This window comes from Mesoplodon densirostris, chromosome 4 (genome assembly GCF_025265405.1).
Source record: "Mesoplodon densirostris isolate mMesDen1 chromosome 4, mMesDen1 primary haplotype, whole genome shotgun sequence".
Lineage (NCBI taxonomy): Eukaryota > Metazoa > Chordata > Mammalia > Artiodactyla > Ziphiidae > Mesoplodon > Mesoplodon densirostris.
In genome coordinates this window covers 183754377-183773345 of record NC_082664.1, presented here as the reverse complement: position 1 = coordinate 183773345, position 18969 = coordinate 183754377, and positions in this window count along the sequence as shown.

Sequence of the window (18969 nt, the reverse complement as noted above, 5' to 3'; positions counted from 1 at the left end):
TTCAACATAAGTATTTTGAGATTCATCCATGTTGCTGTGTGTATCAATAGTTCATTCCTTTGAAATGTACACTCTGAAATGCGTTGTTTATTGTATATTGATTATACCTCAATTAAACTGTTAATTTTTAAAAAGCCAGAGTACTTTTTAACATCATCCTATTTAATTCATCTGAGAAAAGAGTGTCTGCTCTTGAACTGTAATTTGCAATTTGTTTAATAGTCTTTAGTGAAAGTTTGTATATTCCTGATTTATTTGACGTATTTTTGTTCATATGTAGTAAATGATGTCTTTAATCAGTATAAATAATTAATTGATGCTGAAATATCACTGATTTCCCTGTACTCTTTTGTATCTCTCTCTTGTATTCTTGAATAAAGTAAATCTTTATTCCATATATTCATTCGTAATTTATGAAGAGCCTGTTATGTGCTGGATTCTAGCAATGCCTCAGAATACAAAGGTAAGTGAGTCCAACGATGATTCTAAGGATTTATTGCCGGCATTACGTCGTGCAAATATCTGCTAATTTCAAACTATTTTATTTAGGTATTTTCTTGGAAGATGACACCATATATTATTTTATTTTTATACTTTCCCTAGTCTAGAGACATTCCTATGAAGGTGAGGAATGTATTAGGCTTTCCACTGCAGGCAAAAGGACAATTGTGCAAAGAGAATTTGGGGACTTCCCTGGTGGCGCAGTGGTTAAGAATCTGCCTGCCAATGTAGGGGACACTGGTTGGATCCCTGGTCCGGGAAGATCCCACATGCCGCAGAGCAACTAAGCCTGTGAGCCACAACTACTGAGCCCACGTGCCACAACTACTGAAGCCTGCACACCTAGAGCCTGTGCTCCGCAACAAGAGGAGCCAACGCAATGAGAAGCCCACGCACTGCAACGAAGAGTAGCCCCCGCTCGCCGCAACTAGAGGAAGCCCGTGTGCAGCAACAAAGACCCAACGCAGCCAAAAATAAATAAAATTAGAAAGAAAAAAAAAAAGAGGGAGAATTAGGAATGTTTACCTGGACCAACAGAATGCTGAGGGCCTTCAAGATTCAGAGTTAGCCTGTGGCCTCACTGGATCCTGCACTGCTAGGGCCCAGTACAGACAGGCCCCGTGAGTAAATGAAGAAGAGTGGTGGTCCCATCTGTATCAGTCAGGGCTCTCCAGAGAACCAACAGGATAAGGTATGCATACAGTTACAGATTTAGATACAGATTCGATAGAGTATAATATATATTACCTATCATATATATGTATAAGGAGCATTATTATAGGAATTGGCTCATGTAATTATGGAGGCCAAGAAGTCCCACCATTTGCTGTCTGCAGCCTGGAGAACCAGGAAAGCTGCGGTATAATTCAGTCTGAGTCCAAAGGCCTGAGAACCAAGAGCACCCATGTCCAAGGGCAGGAGAAGATGATGTCCCAAGCCCAACAGAGAGCAAATTTGCCCTTCCTCCATCTTTCTGTTCTACTCAGGCCCTCAAGGGCTTGGCTGTCCACCCACATTGGGAAGGGCCATCTGTTTTACTCACCAATTCAAAGGCTAATCTCTTCTGGAAACACCCTCACAGACACACCCAGAAGTCATGCTTTATCCGCTCTCTGGGCATCCCTTAGCCCGGCCATGCTGACACATGAAATGAACCATCACACCATCCAAGGCAGGAATATGGAGGACGGTAAACAAGACATGGGCAAGGGGCTACTCAGGCAGCCACAAAAAGATTAGGGAACATTGTACTCAGGACCAGCATTTCCTATAGGCAAAGGAGTGGGCTGTCCCAGAATTTGGGTGAGAGGGCACTGCCACAAGAGTAATAACATATTCCAAAAGAATAAAATAAAATATGCTGTCATTCAACTACTAACATCATCAAATAATTTTTTAAAATTATGACTAATTAGCCAACTTAATGATTAGAATTAAGAATTTTTTTCTAATACAGAGGCTGCTGTGATGGTCTATTATACCAATTATTTTGAAAAACTTTAAAAAAACCTAATGATAACCTATAAGGGAAAAGAATCTGAAAAAGAATATGTATATATATGTGTAACCAAATCACTTTGCTGTAATCTGCAACTAACACAATATTGTAAACCAAGTATACTTCAATTAAAAAAAAGAAAAAAAAACTAATGAAAAAAATGTTAAAGGTAGGGTAAAACCTAAATCTACCCATAAGTGTGAAGCTACCATGCATATGTGTAATCTTAGCCTCGCTTTTGAAATAATACTGAAATACTTATAAGCCAAAAATTCTTAAATTATTTTTAATAATTGTTACGACAGTGTAATTTTTCTAAAAAATTCTAATGCAAGAAGATTATATGGAGACATTAAAATAGGTTTTATCCTACGCATTTCCTCGGGCCCCTGTAAATGTTTAGAAAGACTCAGTTGTTGCTACCACATGAACGAAAGTGGCTTCATATCTCTTTCCAGTCTCAGGTTGTATGACATGAAATCCAGAACTTTCTCTTACTATCTACAGCTGGGGGGTGGGAGTGGAGGGTGGAATTTTGGAAGAAAGGGAGTCTAAAGGAGAAAATAAGGAAAGAGAATAATAAGAAGAAAGATACACAAGGAAGGGGTTGGAGAAGAAAAGAAAACAAGACAGGATGAGGAAAATAGAAGAGAAAAAAAATTGGATGAAGGAGAAAGAGAGGGATGAAAACAGTGTAAAAGGGAACCAAAGAATGAGCTGCTTACGCAGATAGACTGTTCACAACATAATCTGCTCCTATCTTTACAGATCAGGGCACGCAGCCCGGTGGTTTTCAAGGTGTGCTTTTACGTTATCGCTAAAAAGTGAGAAACTCTTATTTTCTTTTACTTCCCAGCCTCTTCTCACCCATCCACGATGCTGATGTAGAAAAAGGGGAGAGAAAGAAGCAGATGGGCATCTAGTCACGAACGGCTTGTGGTTGTTACAGAGGACACTTGCTGGAGAACATCTGCCTGGAAAAGGAGAGCCTGATGGAACCCCCCCATGATGGACGCAGCTGAGACCACTGCCAGCTTCTAAAGTGTGGGGCAAAGGGACAGAGACGTGGCCTCTTCTGTACTCGCTTTCTGGGCGGTTGTCACCTATCTGCTCCTGACAGATAGGGTTTCCTTTGGAGAGTCAAACCTCTTGCCAAGCCGTCTTTCAGCCAAAACTCCTGTTCCTCTAATTTACAGGAAAAAGAGGAAGGCAGCATCCCACCCATCCTTTTCTGAGGTGATTATTTTCCATTTGAAATTAATGAACTTCCCACAGTGAGGCCAAGTTGCTTTGCCCAGATAACGAAGTTGGACTTTTGCTTCACACGAAGCCGTTCAAGCTGGCGTGGATCTCAGCCATTAAGGGACAGAGTCCTTCCCATGGCCGAAAGGAAGGAATGCAGCTGTTTGATGGAGATCAAAGTTAGACTCAGGTTTCTCTCCAAATTTATCTGCCCCTTGTTAACAGGCGAGTTTACAGTGAAAAGGTTAATATTCAGTCAGGGTATTTCACATGGGGATCTATAGTTTATGTGTCTTCCAGGGGTGGCCAGTGTTTCCGAATATGAGCTGAAGACGGTAAAGAGTGGTGATCCTGGACCGGGAATCCAACACCATCCCGTATCACACAGAACGCTAACCTCGCAGGAAGAGCCACATCCCTGTGATGCGGCATCAAGGAGCCTGATCGTTAAAGACTCACAGCTTCTCACAGGAGCAACTGACAGAAAAATATACAGCGAGAGTCTCCATGGTATAAATTCTTCTACAGACCTCCCACCTCCTGGGCGTCCTTAAAGTCAGGAGACTTCAAAGGCAGAGCTACAAGTTACTCCTGTGAACAAATAGAAACTATCGAGTTGGGAGAATCAGAAGATGGGGCGATTTGTCTACTCAGGTTCACATTTAATGTAAATACCCAAACCATAGGGACTAGAATGGCTTTAGCTTCTTAAGAAAGGAGATGGTGAGCGTCTGCTTCTTGCCCACCTGCAGGCCCCCCCAGACCTGGGCTGAAGGGCAGGGGTTTGTCAAGAAGGTTCAGAGAGACGGGAATAGGGCCAGTGGGGGAAAGATCGTGGCGGGTCAAGGTCAGGGGCGAGAGTGGCTCTTTTCCACATATTGACTTGGGCTCTTGGAATGAAAACTTAGAGATTAGTTTTCAGATGATTGAATTAATGCAAAATGTCAGCATTTTTCATTGCTAAGCATGAGTTTTAATCTGAAGAATTTGTCTTTTTGCGAGTGAAGATGAACAAGGCAGGATGTAGACATTTTTACACTGATGAATTTTAAGCGAAAGGGTTTTTTAAAATAAATTTATTTTATTTGTTTATTTTTGGCTGTGTTGTGTCTTCTTTGCTGCACACGGGCTTTCTCTACTTGTGGTGAACGGGGACTACTCTTTGGTGAGCGGTCTCCTCATTGCGGTGGCTTCTCTTGTTGCGGAGCACGGGCTCTAGGCGCACAGGCTCAGTAGTTGTGGCACACGGGCTTAGTTGCTCCGTGGCATGTGGTATCTTCCCGGACCAGGGCTCGAACCTGTGTCCCTTGCATTGGCAGGCGGATTCTTAACCACTGCGCCACCAGGGAAGCCCAAAAGATTTCATTTTTTTATATGCCTCACTATGCCCTGGTCATGTCCTTAAAGATGGTGACACCAGGAAGAAGGGGACCAGGACAAATTCTGAAGTGACACACTAGTCACCCTCACCTTCACCTCCATGCAGGCCAGGGAGTATAATTACAAAAAAAAAACGAAAAACAAAAAACCATGAAACACCTAAGCACCTTATTGTGGAAGGCATCTTTAACATGAAGAGAGAAGTTCATTCATTCAACAAATATTTATTGAACACCTACTATGTGCTTTAGGCAGTGGGTACCGAAGGTGCAGCAGCTAACGACACAATGTTCTTGTACTTCCAGGCCTTTGTTCTAGTCAGGGAGACAGAGAGCAAACAAATAGTACGGTGTTGGTAAGAAGTAACAGGAATAAAATTAAGCAGAGTGGATATGAAAGTATAAGGGTGATGGTCTTATATAGAAAGGTCAGTGAAGGAAGCCCTCTCTGAATAAGTGCCTTTCCAGCCGAGACCTGCAAGAGAAGATAGACGTGTGCGGGTGAAGGAAACAGTGCATGCAAAGGCCCTGAGGTGGCAGATATAGGCTTGAGGGGAGAAGCGTATGCAGGATACAATATGCTCGTGCAGGGCTGGAGAGGAGCTGGTGAGGGTGAGTTCATTCATCTGAGGTCCCCCTTCTGTAGTGAAGGAATTGAATGGTAAAGAGCTTAATTCCCTAATTAATTGTCGCTTCTATCCAAAAGGATTACTGGTAACAAACCTGGAGAGTGAAGTGGCTTATGTGAGTTCACCTCATTGGTCCTTGGCAGAATCAGGATCAGTCTTCTAGAACTGCTGCTGGTCTGTCTGGGACCTTTGGGCAAATTCGGAAAAAGTGTCTCTTCCTCTCGGAAATGCCAACCATGCCAGGGTGAGCTCCCTGGCAGGTGCGGCCTGGCCAGGATTGCAGCTCTCACTCACCTCCTTGGGTGTTGTGTAACTGGGCCCAATCTGCACAAGGACACACTATGGTCCAGGATCAATAGTTTCTTCCTATCCCACAATACCTCACCTACTAATGATCCTACAGGCTCCAGGTCATTGGTTTCGTGTTTGAACTCGAGTTAATTCTGATTACACAGCTCACTCTGCAGTAGCTGTGCAGCATGACGCTCCTTTGAGCCCCTGGGTCTGTGCTGGAAATGGTGGGCTGGCGGGAGAGACCAGGAAGCTTGGCCACAGACGGAGTGTGAGATGGGTATTAGTTTCCTGTTGCTGCTCTAACAGATTACCACAAACCTGGTGGCTTAAGGCAACACAGATGCACTGTCCTCCAGTTCTGGAGGTCAGAGCCCTAAAATCGAGGTGTGGGCAGAGCCACATCCCTTCTGGAGGCTCTAGGGCAGAATCCACTTCCTCGGCCTCTCCAGCTTTCAGAGGCCGCCAGCATTCCTCGGCTTGCGGCTCCTTCCTGCCCTCAAAGCAGTAGGATGGTGTCGTCAAATCCCTCTCTTTCTGTCCCCTCACCTCTGCTTCCATTGTCACCACTCCTCCACTGACTCTGACCCTCTTCCAAGGGCCCTCGTGACTGCACTGGGTCAGCCTGGAAAATCCAGCATAATCTCCCCATCTCGGGATCCTACATTTAACCACATTTACAAGATTCCTTTTGCCACGTTAAGTGACATGGCAGCTTCCAGGGATGTGGACGTGCTTGCAGGGGCGTCACTCCATCTACCACCAGATGTAATAAGAAAGTGCACTCGTGGAAAAGGCCCTTGCTCAGCACTGTTCCTGGCCTTGAAATTTCTTTCAGAGACTCATTCTTCACCCCTTGAAGACTTCCTGATTTTTCAAGAAGTCACTGATGAAATACCAATGCCTGCTGGGAGATAGGACATGTTAACCTTACCTGCAGAGATTTTAGCAGGAGGGTAAAGACCCTGGGAAATAATTAGAGAACGTGAGGAGGGGCGTTTGTGAAGTATAAGCTGGAAAACCCATATTTCCCAGTTTTTGCTAAGAGCTGGGTTACTCTTTAGAAAAAGCACATGACTAGGAATCTCAAATTCTAGTCCTTATGAGCTATAAACCACAGAAATTGCCTTTAATGTGTTTGTGTCTCATTTTCCTCATGATATGGAGGAATAATAGCTGCCCTACCTAAACCACAGGGCAGTGTGGATGACACCAAGTGTACCAGACTAGATCAGCTAATATTCCTCCAGTGATAAGTCTCTGACATGCATCACCTCCTTTCATGCTCACAATGCTCTATGGGGAGGTGCTTTGATTACCCGCAGTTAACAGGTGAGGAGACTGAGGCTTGGGTCACATAAGCTGACCTCGATCCCACAGTGAGGTGGCGGCAGGGCTGGGACGTGAACCCTGATCCCTGGGGCCCAGGGTCTCTGCCTGCAGAACATCAGTGGGAAAAGTGCACACCAGCCCAGGGTCAGTACTGGGCACAGCATCAGCAGGAGGGCATAGAAAGGAGGCAGAGAAACTAAAGCCAGGCTGCCTTTAAAAGTACGAAAGGCAGTCATTCAAGGCAAGTGAGGTCTGTGAAGGAAATGATCATAGTTTCGGGGGTGACATTAGAAGCCACTTTAAAATTCCGGCAACTGAGATGCAAATGAGCAAAGGCCGGCCCTTCATTCTGTCCCTCTGACCCTCCCTGGCCCTGAACGTCCAGCTCAGGCAGACCCAAACAAGGCCGGTTTCAGGAACCACACAGCTACTTTGTTCTTAAAGTATTAAACACTAACCTCAAGACTTTAGAAAAAGAAGGAAAGAAAATCATAACATCCTCACGACATGAGAAGGAAAAAAGCAAGGTGATTTAAGAATGAACAAGTTAGAAACGAGGGGGTAACTTGGGTTTATAACCCCATTCCAGTGGGGTTCCTTTAATAAGAAAACTGCCCACCAAAACAGATGAATCCTGAAATGTTCTTTGAGAAAAACAAATGAAAGAATAAAAGCAATAATAAAGAATAAGAAAAGCTACGGAATAGATGAAATAAATGAGACCATTATAAACACTTGAATATATATTTTCACTTAGACAAATGTTCTTTCCCAAAAATTGACAACAGAAGTGATGCAAAATGGGAACAGACCGAATAGGAATGCACGTCCCTGGCCTGGGTCCCATTAAGTCCTCCCGTGAACACTGGAGAATGCTGTTTGCGTCTCTGCACCCTGAACTCCTACCCTCTGCTTCCTCCTTCCTTTCATCTGCCCCGTTCCCCGCCCAGACCCCTTCCTGGGTCACCACCCCTGTTCCATCCGCTCCTCCCCGGCCACTCCTGTGCCTTGAGGAGTCAGGCTCAGTTCTGAACAAGCTTCCCTACAAGCTAATGTATTTCTCATTAGTTAGTTACTTATGCAATTATTGTGTTCATTGTGAACAAAACAGACCAAAATCCCTGTTCTCTGAGAACTGGTGTTTTTAGTGGAGGAAGGCTGACGGTCCTGATCCCTGCAGAGGCAACAAGGGGAACAAAGAAGAGTGAAGCAGGCCCCGAACCTCCCGGTCCAGAATGTCTGCCTTGATCGCCGTCCTCACTTGCAAGACGGGTTTTCTTCCGCCCCCTTCACTAGATTTTCCCAAGATTATCTGACGCACCTTGGTCCGATTATCTAGACCAAAAAGAGTTAACACATAGCCTCAGCCATGCATTTAATCCTCAGAGCAAGGCTACCAGGTAATACACAATATCATCAACACTATTTTTTTTTTTTTTTACAGATACAGAAAGTGAGATGCAGAGAGATCAGGGGACTATCTCCCAGCTCAGAAGGGGCTGAGCTGGGATCTGAACCAGAGCGTCTGTCCCCGGAGCTCGTGCCTTTATCGCTACAGGTCTGTCTACACTTCAGACCAAAGTCGTCTCACAGGGACTCCTTCCAGGATCCTTCTTGACGATTCCAAATTTCTATGTGTTTGCAGTCTTCTCCATATTTGTTCAAAAACTGTCCGTCCTCTTGCCAAGCCCCCCCACTGAGGCTGCCCCTTTCTTGCACCTTCAGAGACCTTTCACACCTCCAGTGGTACCCCCCTGCCCCGTGACCTTTGTAAAACAAGGAACAGAGCATGAGTGTGAATGAACACGCTTTCTTTCTGTCCTGCTCAGGACACAGACCTACTCAATGTTGTTCGGAGGCATCAGTGGACCAGGAAGGAGATTATGATTGTTATCAGAGGAAGGGCAGCAGTCCCTAAAGGGGCGGTGTGATCATCTGATGACACACAACATAGTAGCGTTCTTCCTTGATTCCTCCCCACCCCATCACTGCCTTTAACCAGCGGGGCTCCACGGGGTCAGCTCTTCAAGTTCTCCTGTTGTGCGGGGGGCACCCCAGTCAGAGGAGGCTTGGCAGGGCTCCAGGGAAGCAGAGTCAGAGAATGATGTCACCATTCTTTGTGGATTTCCCTGGTTTCCATTTTGAGGGAAAATCCTCAGAACATCTCGCACATGTTTGCAGTAACTTTGTTTAGTCCCTAACACATGTAATGATTACTGTGTGCTGGGTATTAAGGGCTTCCCATCAGCCAACTCATTTAATCCTCCCAACAACCCTATGAAATTGCTATTATTATCACTACATTTTATGGCTATGGACACTGAGGCAGAGAGGTTAAGGTCACACAGCTAGCATATAGCAGATATTGGGATTTGAACCCAAGCAGCCAGCTCTGGAGTCTGTACTCTTAACCACTATCCTATATAAAACTTCTCACTAGACAGTAAGTGAAAAACTGATATGAAGCTGTCTGTATCACATAATCACGTGTCAAATGGGATGTCAAACAAACAAGCAAACAAACAATCTAAGTAACTAGGTAGAGAAAAAAGACTAGAAGGAAATACACCAAGATATCACTAGCGATTATTCTGGGTGCAGAAAGGGCCGAGCAATTTTATTTTCTACCCTCTACTGTTTTGATTTTCCACATTTCCTCTTATAATGTTTATAATGAAAACTAATACAGTTCACGTTTCAGTTTTAAATGGCTGCAATCCATTGAAACATGGAAAATACAACTGCAGTGTACTTCCTTGGCCCCGGCAGAAAGATAATTTACACAAATAAATCTTCCATCCCATTTCCCCATCCTGGCCCCCTATCTCCCACCTACATATTGACTTTTATTTGTATAACCATCCTACATGCCAGATCAATCTTCTTAAGACAATATTTTCTTTATATCACTTCCCTATTAAGAGGATTCTGTCTTCCTATTACTCATGGAATTCAATTAAACTCTTTAGCCTGGACTTAAATTTGTCCACGATCTGGCCCTAACCTTCTCTGGAGGCTTTTCTTCCATTTTTTCCCCCTGTGTGTTCCCTGTGACTCATGCAGTCCCATTTCAATCCTCTACCTAGCTCTTTCCTCGTTCCAGGCGGCTCCAACGGGAGCCTGACAGAGTGGGTCAGCAGCCTGAGCCCAGTTTCTGGACCGGTTTGCAATCAGCTCCCGCCTCCTACAGACAACGTCCGCTGGCCTGGCCAGACGTCCTGGGCTGCTGAGCGCTGCCCTGCCGGGGATCCTAGAGCACTGGCAGCCAGGGAGCCCGAGGATGTCTCAGCAGCCCAGCCCTCCTTCTGGGTGAGCACTCAGCCTAGTGCGTGGCCTCTTCTGCTCTGCGTCGGCCTCTGTCCGCCGATGACCTGGTGTTCTGTAAGCTGGGCCCCACCCAGCCCTCTTGACTTCTTATTGGACTGACAGCTAGATTTCCCAGAACACTACTCTGCTCGCTGAATTAGGCCTCCTTGAATCACCTGACCCGCCGCCTGAGTACCCTGGGTCCTGAAGGTGGCCAGCTGCTTGGCTGGCCGCACTGACCCCAGCCTCTACCGCCTCACCGTCTCCTCCAGACCCGCTCTGTCATCAGCTGTGAGCCCTGTGCTGCCAAGTGTCACATGAGGTACCCGGGAGTCTTTGAGATTTGACAGTTTCTGCCCAAGAAAAATCTCCCTCAATCTCTTCTGTCCTTTAGCCTTTGGTTATACTGTTCCTTTTGCCCAGAACCTCTGGTGAACACAAAGTTCCTACCCATCTTTTTTTTTTTTAGTGTGATGAAATATTTATAACATAAAATTGACCGTTTTAACCATTTTTTAAGTGTCCAATTCAGTGGCATTTAGTACATTCACAGTGTTGGACAACCATCCCTTTACCCATAACCCCAAACTGAAACTCTGTCCCCCGTAAACACGGACTCCCTGTCCCTCCTTCCTCCCAGCCCTGGAAACCAACAGTCTACTTTCTGACTATGAATTTGCCTTTTCTAGGCTCCCCGTACAAGTGCAATTGATGGGGATAGAGTACGATAATTAGTTCATTTAGAAATCCCACTAGGCGGTTAAAAACAGAAGAGGAATTTTAAGGGAGTCTGGGAGACTGTTGTAAGCTCATGACCACGCAGGAAAGGAATCCAGTAACCTAGCAACAACCTACTCTACCTTGAAGGAGGACCAGGTACATCCAACTGCCAGGCACACTCAAGCCACAAGTCCTGATAGTTAAAACACAAGACGATAGATATGGGCTCTGAATCTTGTTACATGAAGTCAGGGAGTTAATGGTCCTTGACAAGTAGCATATCTGCACATAGCCAACAGCAATATAGGTGAAAGGGGACATTATACAGAAATCTGAGTCAAATTACCATATTTTAGTATATGTTACCACCCTTTTGCTAATATACATACGATTTAAATAGCACCATGACAGTCCCAGTTAAACCAATTAGGGTCAAAGGAGGAACCAGTGCTGTAAACTTTGATGTCTGCCCAAGAATGAGGAAGAAGGTGGTCTTCTCCCCTCTCCACTCTTTCTTTGGTTATAAAAATGTAGCCCTCTTTGTTCTCGGAGCTGCGCTCCCTTGCTGGCCCACTTGTATCTCTCACCAGCGTCCTATGCTAATAAACTCACTCTGCCTACCGCTTTGCCTCACACTGAATTCTTTCTGTGACAAGAAAAAAGAAACTGGGCTTCCCTAGTGGCGCAGTGGTCGAGAGTCCGCCTGCCGATGCAGGGGACACGGGTTCGTGCCCTGGTCTGGGAAGATCCCACGTGCCGCAGAGTGGCTGGGCCCGTGAGCCATGGCCGCTGAGCCTGCGTGTCCGGAGCCTGTGCTCCACAGCGGGAGAGGCCACAGCAGTGAGAGGCCCGCGTACCGAAAAAAAAAAAAAAAAAGAAACTGAGCTTCAGTAAGTCCTGAGACCAGGCAAGCAGTTTTAATTAAAAGACATTGGATTTGAGTCTCAGCCCGAGGGTTCAAGTGCCAGTCTGAGTTTTGGCTGGGTTCAAGTCCCATCCAAGCAGGAGTGCAGTTTCAGAATCATATAATATTTGTCTTTTTGTGTCTTGCTTCTTTCACTTAGCAGAATGTTTTCAAGGTTCATCCATTTCATAGCAGACTCTCCTTCTTTTTTATGGCTGAATAATATTCCTTTTAGTGGATCTACTACATTTTATTTATCCATTTGTCTATTAATGGATTTCAAAGATCCACTTTTAAAATTGTTATTGAAGTATAGTTGATTTACAATATTGTGTTAGTTTCAGGTGTACTGAATAGTGATTCAGTATTTTGCAGATTATATTCCATTATAGGTTATTACAAGATAATGGGTATAGTTCCCTGTGCTTGTTATATACTTGCTGCTTACCTATTTTATATATAGTAGTACATATCTATTAACCACATACCCCTAATTTGTCCCTTCCCCCCTTTTCCCCCCTTGGATGACCACAAGTTTGTTTTCTATAAAGATCCATTCTAAACGCCACATCCTCCAGTGGACCCCACTACACAGGAAGCATCTGAGAAAGGGCCATCTTCCTATCCCCACAATACCCAGCACAGTGCCTTTCACCTAATAGATACCCAGCAGATACTTAATGTGTTGAATGCAAGAATGAGAAGTTAATAAGTGACTATAGTAAACACAACTAAGAATCCTTCATTTTTTTCTACGTTTCTGTTGAAAATAACTAGTGTTTACTTACCATTTCCACAATTTTATTACTTAAAGAAAAACTCTTTAAGCACACATACACTATCTGTATATCATCTTACCAAAAATAATGATCCCTTGTAATCATCTAATTATCTAACTATTATCTAAATGGTCTATTAAGTTGAAATAAGCCAAATGATTTTGACAGAAGAGAGAACTGACCCCTGCAAGTATTTATTTCCAGAGTGTTACTTGACTGGGTGATCAGATATCTGATCTTTGATAAGGGGTGGCTTTAATTCTCAGACAGCCTCCTGAAAAGTCACACTCTCGGCAAAGTTATTTAATTATGGAAAAAGAAGCAGCCACGGGTTTACTGCATGGAATTCAAAACCTTGCCTGATGTGAATGCTGCTCTATAAAGTTTCAGATTTCACAGAGCAAGTGTTCCCCAGAAACACCCAACTACACACATTAAACATTTTTTAAAAGCTTATCAGAGAGCAAATGGTGTGGAAGAAAGAGGAAAAAGACTGACTATTTCAGCTGGAAATAGACAATATTCCCTATGCATTTGAACCCCATGATTCAAATTATGTAAATTGTCTTTTGAGCTGAAAAAGTAAATGTGAAAAAGAATCCCAAAAGCAGTTTAAAAGATCTTAAGAGAAAAAAAATCTTAAGTGAAGACAGAGAAGAGAGAATTATGTTGGAATGTCCACCTCTGATTTAACTGTAACGTCACAATCCTGTAATTATCTCAGGAACTCCTGGCAAAGACCAAGTACCGACCACTGCCTGCCTCAGCAGACACAGGGGGACTGATGTTTTCTGCACCTCTTCCCTGGGCGGAAACTGACTATATACGGTACTAGGCTGCCATCTGCTGGTTTCCCACCAATACTGATGGGAAAGAAAGGGTGAAATTTGCAGAGGCCCCCTTCACTTTCTACCTCCTTCTCTTCGGTGGACCATTTCCCAGAAGAGACCACGGTAACCCTGAAGAAGGAAGTGCAAAGCCCTTTTTTCTCGGTACCCGGCAGTGGACTTCAGGCTCTGAATTCTAGAAGGGCTCCTGAGTGAACAAACAGGACGCTTTAATTCTACTGAGAAGCAACAAAAGTCCTCTGCGGCCTAGAGAATTCAGAAAACAAACAAATCCCGTTCTGGTTTCACAGCCCTGACAGTAGAGTTTCCAGGGAGGAGCCGTGGAGCATAAGGCACAGGAGTCAAAGCAGACAATTGCTTCGCCCTTGAGTTCAGCCGTGTTTCACAGGCTGCGGTTCTGTGAAATGGGACCAGCAGCAGGACACGGACAGGCGTTTCCGGCTGGAATCGGGAACGTGTGCCGCTGAGCAGGAGTTGTGTGCGGTTCCGTCTGGGTCATTCTCTGGGATTCAGGCCCGGCAGCTGGACCTGCACTGGGCAATGCAGTGGCCACCAGCCATGGATGGAGACTATGCTCTTGAAATACGGTCCGTTTGAACTGACTTTTGCTGTAGGTATAAAATACTCACTGAATTTCAGAGACTTAGTATGAAAAAAAGAATGTAAAATATCTTGCTAATTATCTATATTGATTATATATTGAAGTGATAACATTTTGGATATACTGAATTAAATATTAAAATGAATTTCATCTGTTTAATTTTTTCAATGTGGCTACTAGAAAAAATTTAAATTACACACGTGGCTCATGTTATTTTTCTCCTGGACAGTGCGGAGCTCGGCCAACAATTATGGCCAATGTTTTCTGAGAGCTTACTGGGTCCTAAGCGTTACTTCACATGTGTATTATGCTAAGGGTTTTATGGACTCTGGTTTTTCATCTATTCTTCATAATAGCAGTATTAGAAATTTTACAGGTTAGGAAACAGACTCGGAGACAATTAGGAACAAAGCTACATAGCTGGTGTGACTGTCTCTGGACTTGAAGCCGGATGATTAAGAAGCCAAATCCAGACTGGTCTTACCCACAAGGCACAGACCCTGCAGCTGGGCTCTCCTTGGTCTTGGCTCTGATGAAGTCCATTCCTTGCTCTCATACCCTGATCTGTCCTGTGCCTTTTGTCATAAAGCTTCTTTTCCCCTCTGTTGGACCACCTTACTATAAATTTTGTAGTCAGGTAAGGAGAGGATTCCCTCCTTAACGTGTTTTCCTAGCCCCATGTTAAATAACAAATTTAGAGGTGGAAAGGTATATAAAGGTAAATTCTTTCCACCGACTCCTAATTTTTGACCATCTTGGCTTTCCATGTCTCGAGGTATAACATTTCTCAGACATTATAAATCCTTGAGAAAGTGCTCTAAGAGGTTTGAGATGCAAACAGATTTTCCAGATTTGCCTGGAATTCTTCTAGCTTTTTGCAAAGAGAGAAAATTCTGTTTATGCCAAAGCACTAGGCAGAATTTCTGTAAGCCTCAAATCCTTCCGTTACTTGTGTACATAGAGGTTACACACACACACACACACACACACACACACAAACATGCACACACACCTGCAGGTCATTTATAATCTCTCCTACACGGAAATTAGGCTTTGATTTTTTGTTTTTGTAAAGCAAATCTGAAATTGCTGAGATAAGTAAGAGCTATTATTTCTGGAGTAATTATTCAGGAATGGATAAATGTAACTTCTTCCCCTTGTCCAAATACTTCTTGCACTGTCTCTAATTGTTTTGCTTCTTTCTGACTGTGAAGTGCCAAGAAGTTTTTAGCAGCGTCCAGTGGAGAAAAATCCAATCAAATCCGACATTAAGTAAGATAGTTTTCAAGTGCAAGCAGAGAGAGCAAAAACCAGATTTTGTAACTTATCCACCCACCCATCCACCCATCCATCCATCCATCCATGCATCCACCCACCCATCCATTCATCCATCCATCCATCCATCCATCCACCAATCCACCCACCCATCCATTCATCCATCCACTCACCCATCCATCCATGCATCCACCCACCCATCCATTCATCCATCCACCCACCCATCCATTCATCCATCCATCCATCCGTCCATCCATCCATCCATCCACCAATCCACCCACCCATCCATTCATCCATCCACTCATCCATCCATCCATCCATCCATCCATCCACCAATCCACCCACCCATCCATTCATCCATCCACCCACCCATCCATTCATCCATCCACCCACCCATCCATTCATCCATCTATCCATCTATCCACCAATCCACCCACCCATCCATTCATCCATCCACTCACCCATCCATCCATCCATCTACCCACCCATCCATTCATCCATCCATCCATCCACCAATCCACCCACCCATCCATTCATCCATCCACCCACCCAACCATTCATCCATCCATCCATCCATCCATCCACCAATCCACCCACCCATCCACCCATCCATCCACCCACCCATGCCAGGCATGGAGAATAGAGATTCAACAATAAACAAAACAGAACTCAACCCTGACCTCATGGAGCTTATACTCTTATGGGAAATGCAGACCATAAACAAGTAAACAAGCTAATAAAAACTACAAACTGAGACAGGCCCTATGAAGGAAGCAAATAAGGAGCAGAGGTAGAGGGCAGCTGGTCAAGGGAGGCTCCTGCCCTGTGGGAGCTAGTGGGGGAAACGGTGCAGCATCCTGGCAGAAGGAACTCCAAGTGCTGTCAAGAGTGTGCAGTTTTAGGAAAGTGGTGTGAATGCTGACGATGCAATGAGTGAAGGCCAGTGATAGGCACTAAGGTAGCAGCAGCAGGCGTGGGAGAGCTCACCCAGGGAATTCAGAGCGAGTGAGGAGGTCGGGTTTTATTCAAAGCCCTGCGGGAAGCTACTGAGAGTTGCCAAGTACTTGAGGGACACTATCAGATGTGCAGTCTTTCAAGAGTGCTCTTTAAAGTAGTGGCGGACACTGAACAGAAGAGGCGGGAAGGGCAGTGCCTCTGACCTGGAGCATCCTTTTCCCTCCTGACGTCACTCTTCCCGAGTTTGCACTGGTAACAATTGTGTTCCACCAGATTCTCAAATTGTGCCACTTTTTTTTCCAGGTTAAAGCCTTTTCATTTTCCTTCTTGCTGTTTTTGCTTGCTTTCTGTCTGCATATCTAGAATCTCTGAACTCCTAAAAGAATACTGTTTCTTTCCTGGGGCCCATTAAACATCTGGATGTGATGTAATGGAGAATACAGCCCTGTTCCCAGGTGTGCCCAGGGTACCGAGGACCGGGCACTGGCCCAGCATCCACTTGGAGCCTTGGAAATTCTCCCTGAAGCATTTCAGGTCTTCTTACTGCTAAGCACTCTAGCTTGTCAGCAAAGGTCTTTTCACGATGATGACAAAATAGCGCTGTGATCCTGACAGAAGCTTTGGAGGACACCCCATCTCCGGCACAGGTTCTGCCCCAGGGGGACCCGTCAAGACACAAGACCCGTCAACTGTCCCAGTGTGCTCCCCGCTAGTCATCCCCGGGATTGTCGCTCTCCCACCACCTCCTTAGGGTGCTGGTTCACAGGGTGGACGGCGGTGACACCTTTCTCAAGGACCGGAAATACTTCTCAGCCTGGAGATCTTCCACTCACCCATCTCAGCCCTGCTCTGAGCCCCAGGGGCTGCTCTGCAGGCACCACCCGGGGCTCCTCTGCCTTCCAGCTGGGTTTGGCCAGCGAGAAGCCCAGCAGGAGGGGAGAGGGAGGAGAATGGGGTCAGCGTTCTTCCTCAGCCACTTCCTCCCAGGAGGGGGCCCAGAGCAGACTGCTCCCCACCCTGCCCCCCGCCCAGCCCATGGCTGCTCGCTTTCTGCTCCCCGCCACGCCCCTCAGCCTGAAGGACAGTCATGGCAGCCCTGCTGCTACAGGTCCTAGGACCCTCCACCTGCTCACTTTTGTCCCTTTATTAAATGCTCCTAAAATTACCCCAGGTGGAATGCGCTGCCTCTTTCCTGACAGATACGACGTTCTCCTTGAGGGTCCCTCTTGCCCTCCTACTGACAGGGTGTAATGGCTCTGACCTCTGACCTTCAAGGGAGTGACCAACGTCTCACGCCACCCTCTCCCTCCTTTCAGCTGGACAGCCCTTCCCAGCAGGACCGCACCCTACCCTCCTGGCCTGTGAGACCTCCAAAGTCATCCCCGCTGAGCACCAGTGCCACAGAGAAACGAAGTAGCCCCACCAGAAACCACAGGCTACACGTGCTGTTCGTTCTCCTTCACTCTTAGTGAAGACAGAAATTGGGGTGTGTACATTAACCCCTAAGAGCACAGCAATAATACACAAAGAGATGCAAATATGGTGAAAACATCATCGTTCAAGGATAGTAATGACAGCTAATCAGCAGGTGCTGGTCTAAGTGCTTCACACGTATTAATTCCTGCAATCCTCACAATGGTCTTAAGAGACAGGGACTCCTGTCATCCTCGTTTTATAGGAGAGAAAATCCAGACACAGAGCGGTTACATAGCTTACCCAAGGTTATACAGCCTGTAAGTGGCCGACCTGGAATTTGCACCAAGGCTAGTTGGCTATAGAGTTGATGCTCTTAACCACAATATTGTAAACAATTAAAGTCTGCTGTGAAATCTTAGCAGGGAACCCTGCATCCCATCGCTTTATCCCTTGTTAAAATATTGGTAAAGAGAAAATAAAATAGGGACTTCCCTGGTGGTCCAGTGGTGAAAAATCTGCCTTGCCATGCTGGGGACGCAGTTTCAATCCCTGGTCAGGGAACTAAGATCCCACATGCCGTGGCACGGGCAACTAAGCCCGCGTGCTGCAAATACTGAGCCCTTGAGCTCTGGAGCCCGCCTGCCACCACTAGAGAGAAGCCTGAGCGCTGCAATGAAATATCGCACGTGCAGTAACTAAGACCTGACATAGCCAAAAATAAATAAATAAATAAATAAATTTTAAAAAGAAAAGAAATACAAGCCTATATAAGAAGAAAAGGTAGAAGATAGACTGCTTAGAGTGTTGAAAACAAAGTAAGAGATTTTAAAATACTGTCAAATAATCTGACATTAGAACACAGGGTTAAGGCAAAAGGCATACTTTAAGTCCCTTTAATTGTTCGCTTTGATAGAACAAATTTAGATTTAAAATCTGAGGGGTAACTAGACCCCCTCAGATGCTTGCTTTTTATAAAAGGGGGTGTATTCATTTATAGTAACAGTTCTCCAACTATAGTGTAACCACAGCTGGGGGGCTGTCAGACATGAAGACTCTTGGGGCCCACATCAAACTTCTGAAGAGGAATCCCCGAGGCATCCTCGTAGGCAGGATGATGGCCTCCCAAAGGCATCCACAACTGAATCCCCTGAAACCCGTGAATACGCTTCCTTACATAACAAAGGGGACTTTGCAGACGTCATTGAACTAAGGTTCTTGAGATCAGAAGATTATCCTGGATTGTCTGAGGGGCCCAACCTGCTTGCAAGGGTCCTTATAAGTGAAAGAGGGA